Source organism: Colobus angolensis, unplaced genomic scaffold (genome assembly GCF_000951035.1).
Source record: "Colobus angolensis palliatus isolate OR3802 unplaced genomic scaffold, Cang.pa_1.0 Scaffold124, whole genome shotgun sequence".
Lineage (NCBI taxonomy): Eukaryota > Metazoa > Chordata > Mammalia > Primates > Cercopithecidae > Colobus > Colobus angolensis.
The window spans coordinates 3,340,815-3,351,758 of record NW_012113586.1 but is presented as its reverse complement, the minus strand read 5'-3'; the positions used below and the strand labels follow the sequence as shown (position 1 = coordinate 3,351,758).

General features: G+C 41.9%; 1 protein-coding gene across 5 annotated transcripts in view; it reads right to left on the bottom strand.

The window, feature by feature from the left end:
• Positions 1-7,156: 7,156 nt before the first annotated feature.
• Positions 7,157-10,944, bottom strand: part of VTCN1 (V-set domain containing T cell activation inhibitor 1) — a 71,561-nt gene continuing 67,773 nt past the window's right edge. For all 5 annotated transcript variants that reach the window (XM_011933071.1, XM_011933068.1, XM_011933072.1 and 2 more), the window contains one exon: positions 7,157-8,784. The gene's annotated coding sequence lies outside the window, so the exon portion shown is untranslated. The remainder of the gene's footprint in view (positions 8,785-10,944) is intronic.

Below are 10,944 nucleotides of genomic sequence, written 5' to 3'. Positions count from 1 at the left end.
GCCTGTAATCCCAGCACTTTGGGAGGCTGAGGTGGGCAGATCACCTGAGGTTGGGAGTTTGAGACCAGCCTGGCCAACATGGTGAAACCCCCATCTCTACTAAAAATACAAAAAATTAGCCAGGTGTGGCAGTGGATGCCTGTAATCCCAGCTACTCGGGAGACTGAGGCAGGAGAACCACTTGAACCCGGGAGGCAGAGGTTGCGGTGAGCTGAGATCACGCCATTATGCTCCAGCCTAGGCAACAAGAGCAAAACTCCGTTTCAAAGAAAAAAAAGGGGGTGGGAGTGGGGGTGGTTCTTGGATCACAAATTGAAAATCTAGGGCAGGAAGACTAGTCTTGAGCCTATGGCAATTGTTCACTTGAGCGCTAATGCAAATCTGGGCAGAGTCCTGCAGGCCTCTTCTTCCCATATGTGGCAGGGAGCTGGCACCCTGCACATGTGGCCACACCCAAGTGCTCACCCTTTGTGCTGCAGTTTCAGTTGATCAATAGTTTAATATTTGTATGTAGGGAGGATTGCCTGACCGTCCTAACGGCTGTTAGGGAGGTCTGATTATTCCTTTTCTTTATCTGAGCAGATATACATCTGAAAGGCCCTGGAAGTCCTTGGAAGAACAACCTAATAACAGCTCCTGAGATTTGGGGGCTCCCATTTCCAACAGGGCTATTTCTTCAACTGGAGGCTTGCATAGCATCATGGTTGCCTACTTTTCCTGCAAATATAATATAGACCATTACTGTGGGGAAGGGTCACTCTCTACTGGAACACTTGAATCTGATGAGTCTAGTATAGCTATGCCCAGCCTAAGTGCTATAAGGGCCCAGAGGATTACCCTGCTCCTTGAAATTTGATTGTTTCCCCAGAAGAGCCCTCTTTTATGTTTATACTACGTAGCTCTAGAAGTAAATGTGTCTGTATCCCTTTTGCCTGACTGGCTAGGACACAGGTGTTTTCAGTCTTCAAGGACTACAAGAAGTTAAGAGTGAAGGAAAGAAAACACACACACACACACACACACACACATCGGTTTCTATCCTGAGAGTCCCAGGACAGAAAAGATTGTAATCTACCTCTAGCCTAAAAACATCCCTAGCACTCAGCAATTTAGTTTAGTTACATGGAGACAAACTGCCCCTTTATCACTCAATTCTCCTCCTTTGAAGATTGGACCCACACTGGCTTATTTTTTATCTTTTCGTGATCTGTGGTCTTTTGTAACATTTAAAATAGTAACCTGTGGTTTGGGGAGGCCATTAGCCAATTCTGTTCCCTTAACAGCATCTACCTGCTGAGCCATTGTGCTCTCGTTTTTAAGTGTCCTCTGACCTGGTTTGCTATCAGTAGCTATTTGGACAAGACTTTCTGTTGTGCCCCAGCTGTTCAAGCATTAAACATCTATTCTTGGTTAAATGGAGGGAAAAAAGCAAAGTTCATATCTTTCCTTTTGTGGTTCCTTGATATTCATTTGCTCTGACCACCACATGTACTTAATAATAGCTAATTTTTATTAGTTCCTTCATATATGCCCATGTTATGGACAGAATTGTGCCCCCCTCCTCCATATTTATATGTTAAATTCCTGACCTCCAGGATACCTCAGAACGTGACTCTATTTGAAGAATTGGCCTTTAAAAAGGCAATTAGGGTCAAATGAGGTCATTTGGGTGGGCCCAAATCCAGTATGATAGGTGTCCTCATAAGAAGAGGGAGAACTCCACGTGCCCTCCCCTCCCATCCTCCTTCTGCCATTTCTCCATGCTGCCATAATGGAATGCATGAATGCCCTGGCTGATGCTCTCAAGAACATAAACACTGGAAAAGGAGGCAAACACCAGATTCTTACTAGGCCATGCTCCAAAGTCATCATTGGGTTTGTAACTGTGATGATGAAGCATGGTTACATTGGCAAATTTGAAATCACTGATGATCACAGAGCTGGGAAAACTGTTGTGAATCTCACAGGCAGGTTAAACAAGTGTGGAGTGATAAGGCCCAGATTTAATGTGCAACTCAAAGATCTAGAAAAATGGCAGACAAATCTGCTCCCATCCCTCCAGTTTGGTGTCATTGTACTGACAATCTAAGCTGGCATCAAGGACCACAAAGAAGTAAGACAAAAACACACAGGAGGGAAAATCCTGGGATTCTTTTTCTAAGAATGTGATATATACTTACAAATAAAATGCCTCAGTGGAAAAAAATAACAAGAAAGGGGAGCGACATCAGGAGTGCACACACACAGAGAAAACGCTGTGAGTACACAGCAAGAAGGCAGCTGTCTACAAGACAAAGAGAGAGGCCTCAGCAGAAGCCAAATCTGCTGACATCTGATCCTAGACTTCCAGGCTCCAGAACTATGAGAAATAAATGTCTATTATTTAAGGCACACAATTTGCGGTATTTTGTTATGGTAGCCCTGGCAGACTAACACAGGCAGGCAATGTAATAACTGCTTTTTATGAATTATCTCATTTAATTGTAGGTACTATTTAGACAGGCACTCCCAATATAAATTTTGCCCACAGCAGGAACTCTGTTGAGAGTATGCTCAGGCTTGACCCTGAAAGTAGGTAAGTAGAATGCTCTGGCTCATAAATGGATGAGGTGGGGAGAGAAGTTTAATGGACACAAGAATTCCCTGACACTTGTGTATCTTTATTGAGATTGTATCTACCTGTTTGCTCCTTGTTCATTAAAGGAGAATGGTAATACCCTAATTTACACCAGAAAGACTTCTTACAAGGGTTTATTTATTAAACTGATAGGTCCTTTCTGATTATTCACTAACAATTTCAAATTTTTTCCTCTATTTTGTTCTTTCTTACCCATCTCCATGGAATGGCTGGGTGAATGTATGTGCACATAACATTTTCCTTTCTGTATATGCTGGCTAAAACTGTAGGTCTCAAAGGTTATCAAAAGTTCAGAAACAGATACAAGTATATGTAAGAAAAATATACATAATAAAATATTTTAAAAAGTCAGTGGGGGTAAGGATAAATTAATTAACAAATAGTATTATAAAATCACTTGAAAAAATAATAGTTAATTCATCTCATCAAATATACAAAAACTTAATTTCAGATTGGATTAAATATTTAAATGTTAACAATAAAACATGGACGCATTAAAATGTAAAGATTAATTTTTTATATAATCGAGGGCTGCAGAAGGCATAAGTACTAAAGGAAGTACTTAAATATAAAGAAAGAAACCAAAATAGAAAATACCGGTAGATTTGACTATATAAAAGCAGTGTGGTGGGTCATGGCAAGGAGGCTAGAACCATATGTAATCTATTCTCAACATTAGCGCACTCAGGAGGATTTAATAATTAAATCTGTTCTTTCCAGGTATACTTAAGGCCAACAAGAAGGAACGCATAATCTGGTCTCAGGAAACATTTTGCATCATCTGGTAAAGACTTCTGCCTCATCAGATTACAGACTACATGTGAAGCCTTGAAGAGAGCTCCAAGGAGCTGCATGGGCACAAGGCAGTGTCCTCACAGTGAGCTAGGAAGAGGCTTGCACCGTCACTGCCAGCCGCTTTGTGCATCAGGGAAGGCCTGAGCGTAATACTCGAGCAGCCATTGCTGTCTTCTCCAGGGAGAGGAATCATCCTCCTCACAGATGGCTGAAGATCTTATGAAGCTGAACCTCCCAACAAATCCTCATATTTTGATACAAATAAGAATATGATTGTCAATATTCATACAATGTTTTAAACCTTATGTAGCAATTTTGCACATTCTTATACTCTTTCAGAAGTAGTGTGGGTTGTGATGATAGATTTGGGTTTGAATTCTGGTTATCCATTTGGCTATGTGATCCTGGGTGAGTTACTTAACCTCTCAGAACTTATTTTCTCCTCTATAAAATGGTGATGGTGATGGTGCTAGGGTCAAAATGATACCATCTTATGGGATAACGATTGGATGACAGAAATACCTAGTTTGACCCGTAGGAGGCACTCCATTTCCTTCCCTTCTATAAAAGTGGTTAGTTGCATCAGTAGACCTCAGATTTCCACAATAGTTATATGTTTATATAGTGATGTGTTCTCTTCAAACATATCTCATGTTACAAGGTGATTTCTTTAAAAAGATAGGGTCTCACTCTATCACCTAGGCTGGAGTGCAGTAATGTGATCCTAGCTCACTGCAGCCTTGAACTCCTGGGTTTAAAATATCTTACCGCCTTAGCCTCCTGAGTAGCTGGGACTATAGGTGCATGCCACTACACTTGGTTAATTAAAAAAAATTTTTTTTTGCAAGGACAGGATCTTGCTATGTTGCCCAGTCCGGTCTTGAACTCCTGGCCTCAAGTGATCGTCCTGGCTTGGCATCCCAATGCACTGGGATTACAGGCATAAGCCACCACACTTGGCCTCACAGTGATTCTTAACTCAGCAATGTGGCATGGAGGCGTTAATATCTGTATTGCTGAAAAGCACCCCTGAGCCTCCTGACTGAGAATTGTCAGTCTATAGTATATGATACCCCAAGTATCTCTCATGAGTTTGATATTTTTGAGATACCTTATTCTTCACTCTTAGTAGCTTTATTTCAATAAAGTAAGGCTTTGCTTATATGGGAAGGCAGTGCATTAAGCTAATGAAAATTGTAGTTGATAAACTACCTTCTCATATATAGCTGGATGCCAGGGAGTATTTTTGTTGGGGCTGGTGCTGGAGGGAGTTTTGATGGAAATAATAGTAGAAAGATGGAGAGTACACAAGACCTAGAGGAGGGTTGATTGAACCATAAGGAAAAACAGATAAAAGGGAAGGTGAGAGGAATTGAAGACGATTATCATTTTTCTCATAGAGCCTCATTTAGCAGGCTGAGACTTGGCTGTTTCGGGAGTACCGGCTGTCTCTCACTAGAAACTGCCATCTTTATGCTATCACCCTGTCTGCCATCCAGTCTCACCTACCCGAGGTATAAGACCTGGACTCACCACTTGAGTTATACATGGCTACCTGATCCATCTCATCAAAGGCATATTAAGTACTATAAGATTCTCAGATTTAATCTGTCAAAACCTAAATAGTTCTCCCTATAATGATACATGAATGGTTACAAATAAAGTTTGGTAACTGCAAATATAGAAAACTAGAGAGAAAGGAAGTGGTCCCAGTCTACCATGAGCAGCTCATAGCCTAGATGAACTGAGCATAGTTTTGGTTTGTTCTAAGGAAAGGATATAAGACCAAAGTGTCCATAAAGTTCTTAAAGTAACTTTTAGAGTTTGGGGTAAGAGATCTTTCCATTGAAACTACTAAGAATACTTCTTAGGCCAGGCAATTAGATTTGAACTGAAGAGATAAGCTAAAGCTGAAGGTCAAAGTTATGACTTTGAGAAGAGTCAGGCAATGTCATCATCAAGGGAGCCAATCTTCCAGCAGACGGGGCTTCTGGAGTGATAACTACAGACCCGCTGTTTCCAGGCTGCAAATTAACTGCACTGGCCCAGCAGACACCATCAGTAAACAACCCTTCCAGGGAGTATCTACTTGATCCTCTTTCACAGAGCAAACTTCCAAGGGCTGCCTGGGTCCCATCCTTATTTTGTTATCTTCAGGGAGTCCAAGTGCACAGCAATGAAAAAAATTTTGTGATTTTGTGCTAAAATGCATGTGTAGACTAAAGAAAAGAGTAACATCACGGTGCGTTGGACCATGAAGTGATAGATAGCTTCATGAGGAAAGAAGAATTTTGGAGGGAACTTGATGATGGGTAAAATTTAAAGAAAGATGGGAGACAGCAAATGTATCCATACTTCTGGAATGTTTTAGCTTTTGGCACTTAGGTTTGAGTATCCCCAGATGTCTGTGGTGTACCTCAAAATCCGGTCTTTGCAGTTGGGCTGATGTGATAACATCTGTTGTCTAAGGTATCTACTGTGTGCTCATGGACAAGGCATCTGTTTCTGTGACTCTGTTTATTTTCACTGATGACTCCCATATTGAAACTCCTGGGAATGCTTCCATGAAAGATGAAATAAGCCAAGGTTCGAAGGAGCAAACAGTTCAAACACATAGTAATATAGTCGGAATTAGAGCAGCCTGATGGATGTGTGGAGACTTCACCAGCTGGAAGCTGACTGGGAATTATAAGTTTCATCAACAGAACCAAAGCACATGACCTATGCCACAGGGCAGAATCCTTATTACGTAATAATGACCCCTGCACGCTTCTCTCCCTCAATTAACAATGCACAGATTGAGGTCATTGTGTATTTACAACCTGGAGATAGCTGATAGCCCATACTTCACCTTGAAGTTTGGCTTCTCTGTTCCCTCAAATGTGTCAACACTTCTGAAACGTTTTTGCCTTTGGCACCTTGGTTTGAACATCTCCAGATGTCTATGGTGTACCTCAAAATCTGGTCATTGCAGTCGGGCTGATATGACACATCTGTTGTCTAATGTATCTACTGTGTACTCATGGACAAAGCCAAATAATCTGGGCCAGGATTGTTTATGCTTTCACAGTTTGCTTTCTCAGTTTGGTTCGGCATTGATCTCTTCTTGCAGAAAGCCTATATTGGGACCAAACTGGGAATGCAACAGGGCAAAGTTGGTCTAAAAATCCTCTGGGAATTTGCCATTTGGCAATTAAATTTTCTGTAGTTTACATCTCTCTACCAATTACCAGTGTGACTTTTAGAACGTTATTAACTCTGAGCATAGCCAGTTACATTTCTTTTACCTTGAGCCTCTGGGTCTTTATCTGAAAAATTAAAGGACTAGAAAAGATGACTTTGAGTTTTTTACAGCTCTAATATTTGAGAATTTAATAATTGCTCAGTAGTGAAAGTCAGATTTCTTGACACTAGAGCAATTAGTTTGTCCACCTATATGTATTCCTCCTACATTAATCTGCCTGAAGCCCATTGCCACTAGTATTTCCCAAGATGGAAATGTGCCAGGCTGGTATAAGCCCAGTGGATTTTCACCAAGAAACTAGACCCAGCCCCCCAGCCCATACTCACAGTCTTATCATTCCTCCCATTCATTTACCCATTCACTCAACAAACATTTATTGAAGGCCTGTTAAGTGCTAGGTACTAATCTTTAGAACCTACTCTATGGCTTTTCAGTCCATCTTCCCTTCACTCACTTTTTTTGACAACCAGGCAGACAACGGTGTAGGAAATGTATATTTAATCATTCTCTTGAACGATCAGAACTCTAAAATCAGTTTTCCATAACAACATGTAATACAGTCACCATGGCTCCAAGGTCCAGGAAGGCAGTGGTTAACACACGAAAAGTGTGGGAAGGGGGCTGGAAACTATTCTTTTCCATCAAAGCTTCATTCCTCAGGGCCTCAATTCAAACAGTCATTGTCCTTGCTTTCAAAAGTCTCTGTGTGCTTCATGAAAAGTATATGTTTGTTGCCTTAATTTGAATCGTGGCCAGGCAGGGTCTGGAGATCTAAATTCAGAGTAAGAAAACCTGAGCTAGAACTCAGGCAGCTCTCTTACAGAACTTGGCTTGCAGGGTAGAATGAAGGGAAAGAAACTTAGAAGCTCAACAAGCTGAAGATAATCCCATCAGGCATTTCCCACAGGCTTTGTCAACTCCGTTCGCTGAGAGATGTTATCCTGGTGCCTGATAGAGTTCTGGCTCTCTGTGCTGAGGCAGCAGCCAAACAGACAGAGTGCTTATTTGCCAATGACTAATGTGAGGAAGCAGACAGATTTGTTGGCTCCCCTCCTTCTAGGCCCTTTTCTACTCGAAACTAGGGTTTCTTAGCCCTGACACAGTTGACCCTTCAGATTGGGTAATTGTAATGGGAAGACATCCTGTACATGGTAGGAGGTTGAGCAGCATCCCTGGCCTCTATCCGCTAGATGCTAGTAGCACTGTATCCTCCTCCACTCCCTCATTGTGGTAACAAAAATTGTCTTCAGACATTCCCCTAGGGATGGGGGACAAAATCACCCCAGCTGAGTCCCACTGCTCTAGATGCTATTGAAAACTGAGGTCATAGCTGTCCATGCAGGATGGAAAGGAGAAGTCTCAGAGCTTGTGATGACATAATGCCATCTATTCAGGGTGAAAGGTCCTTCCCTGGACCATTCACGGATGAACATCATCTGAGAAATAAATCCACATTTGTTTAAAAAGAAGGTGCTCAGTTTATTTATAAAATCGGTGTTGCCGACTGCTTTGTTTATGCTAAAATTATGATCATTTTTCTTATCTTTGGCATTTGTCAGTTGGGAAGAGAAGCCGAGACACCTTTGGAAGCATCATAAAAAGTAAATCGTTTGACTCATTACTAAAATGCAGCCACCCCTGAGTTGCAAAGTGGCAGTCAATTAGCAGTGTCTTAGAGTACCTACTACAGCTTAATTTGTGGAATATAAGATGTGGATATATTGGGATGGACTTTCCAGGAGTTTCCTCAGAGCAGCATTACAGCACATATAACTAAAAATTCAGAGACAAAAGACATTCACTATCCTATCCTCTCACTCCCCGGGTGATAGGTACGGGGCGGTCCCTGAGATCTGGGGATGCACTTGTTCCACATGCATTTTACTTATCACTCTTAACACACTTGCCTCGTTCAGATGAATTATTTTCCAACTTCTAATATGCCTCTGAAGATAGATTTATCTTGTTCATGTTGGAGCCTTCTGCTTTCGGCTTCTTTTTGTTTCTTGTTCTTGTTTGTTCACTCCAGACTTCCAGATATGAATTCATTTCCTCCCAGAAATATAAAACTAGGTCATATCTGGTGGTGAAATAGTTCTGTAGATCCCTGGGATTGTGGAAACAACAGTAATAAGATACCATTATAGCCATTTACAAAACAATTATTGAGAACTGATAGCTTCCCTGCCACTGCTTGGTGTATCTCTTGTTTAGAAAGGGGCTTATTTTTCAGTATTTTGCTGTTGTTCTGTTGAGGCCACATGGTCCCATGGGTTGCTGGGGAAAAAGAGATAGCTGGAATCTCTCCTTAGCGGGGTATCATCCCAGTGGCAGTCTCAAGGAAGAGAAGAGACAGGTCCTCATAGTAAATGAGAACTGAGAGGAGTCTGGGCAGTCTCCTGAATAGAGGTGGAAAGGTGGTTTCTGCCGCAATTCCTAACCAGAGAGTGTGTGTGGCCTAAAATGCCATGACCCATTATATTGTGTGTCTCAAATAATGTTCTATTCATTTACTTTGATTATTTTTTTTTGAGATAGGGTCTCACTCTGTTGCCCCGGCTGTAGTGCAGTGGTGCAAACAAGGCTTGCTGTAGTCTCCATCTCCTGGGCTCATGCAATCCTTTCACCTCAGCCTCCTGAGTAGCTGGGACCACAGGTGCACCTCCATGCCTAGCTAATTTTTAAATTTTTTTGTAGAGATGGGGTCTCACCATATTGCCCAGGTTGATCTTAAATTCCTGGGCTCAAGCAGTCCTCCCATCTTGGCCTCTCAAAGTGCTGGGGTTATAGGTGTGAGCCACTGTGCCCAGCCTTATTCATTTACTTTAAAAAATCTACTTGATTTATGGTTATTCCTCTATGGTGCCAGGGAGAAGAGGTGGACTGCAGCTAACTGGGTAATTATATATAAGCCTACATGTGCTGCATGTGAACATTATCCATGTATGTCATGGCTTTTTTTTTTTTTAAGCTGTCAATTATTACTCTAAGGGAATACAAGGTAAAGATGAGTCAGCTATGTTATATAGGACATTTTATTTAGTTGCAGGTTATTAAACACTCATTTGCAGTGTTGTGGGGAATCAACAAAAGAAAAAAGTGCTTTTCCCTGTACTAGTGAGATTCCCAAGGGACAGTTTCCTTAGGGAAATCTCTGCTGACAACTGCGGAGGATTGGAAATGATGAAAACTGGCAGGTTTCCTTACAAAGAATCTCCTTTGTTCGCTGCACTATAGTGAAATCCTGAAGAACAAGAGAAGGAATGAAAAGCAGCAGATCAACAGATCTTTACCTGCCCCTGAGGACTTAGCAATGTAGGCAAGGAATACATGTGCCCTGGAGAGTGTAAGATATAAATCATACATGCATGCCAAGAGGATGGAAAATACAACGACCCTCAGGAATTTGGGATATAAGCTAGGAAGCACTTTTCTAAAATGGATAAAGGAAGTAGTGGGTATAAATTGCCATAGAGTAGAGAAGATTTCCAGGAAAAGACAGTGAGGGAGGGAGCAAGACCAGAAAGTAACGGTAGGTAGCCGGTAGTGGTAGGCAGCAGTAGTGGTAGGTAGTAATGGTGGGTAGGTATGTGTCTGTGACTTTAACTTTGATATAGTAATACCCAGAGAGTCACTTTAGGCTCTGGAGCAAAGGAAGGCTATGATGAAATCATGTTTCAGAATACTTCGATTCTGGCACCATGTTTCCTATCAGCTAAAATAGGGAGAGGAAGGAGCAGGCACAGTGTTTCAAAACCATTCTGGGTGTGAGATGATGAAGGCTGGATTAGGGTCAATCTGAGAGGGAACACAGGAAAATGTGATAGGTAAGGGTTAAGAAATTGACATGAGGGACAGAGGGGAGACAAAAATAGCTCTGAGGCTCTAAACCTGGAGGCTTGGTGGGGATGCCACTGAGTAATATGGGAGTATCAACTGGAATTTCATGATCTCAGCTTTCTACACATTTCATATGCAGAAGAATATTCAAAAGGAAATATCCTAACAATTGGAGCCAGAGGATGGAAGTGAGAAGGAAATCTCTGCAGGAGGGCTAGTTGGTGAGTCATCTGCCAACTGTCCACGGGGGCCGGCTGGAGGGGCAGGGAGGGGTTTTTATGTGAATGATGATATGCATGTCATCATGCTTTATAAATAACAGTGAGGCCGGGCGCGGTGGCTTAAGCCTGTAATCCCAGCACTTTGGGAGGCCGAGATAGGTGGATCACGAGGTCAGGAGATCGAGACCATCCTGGCTAACACGGTG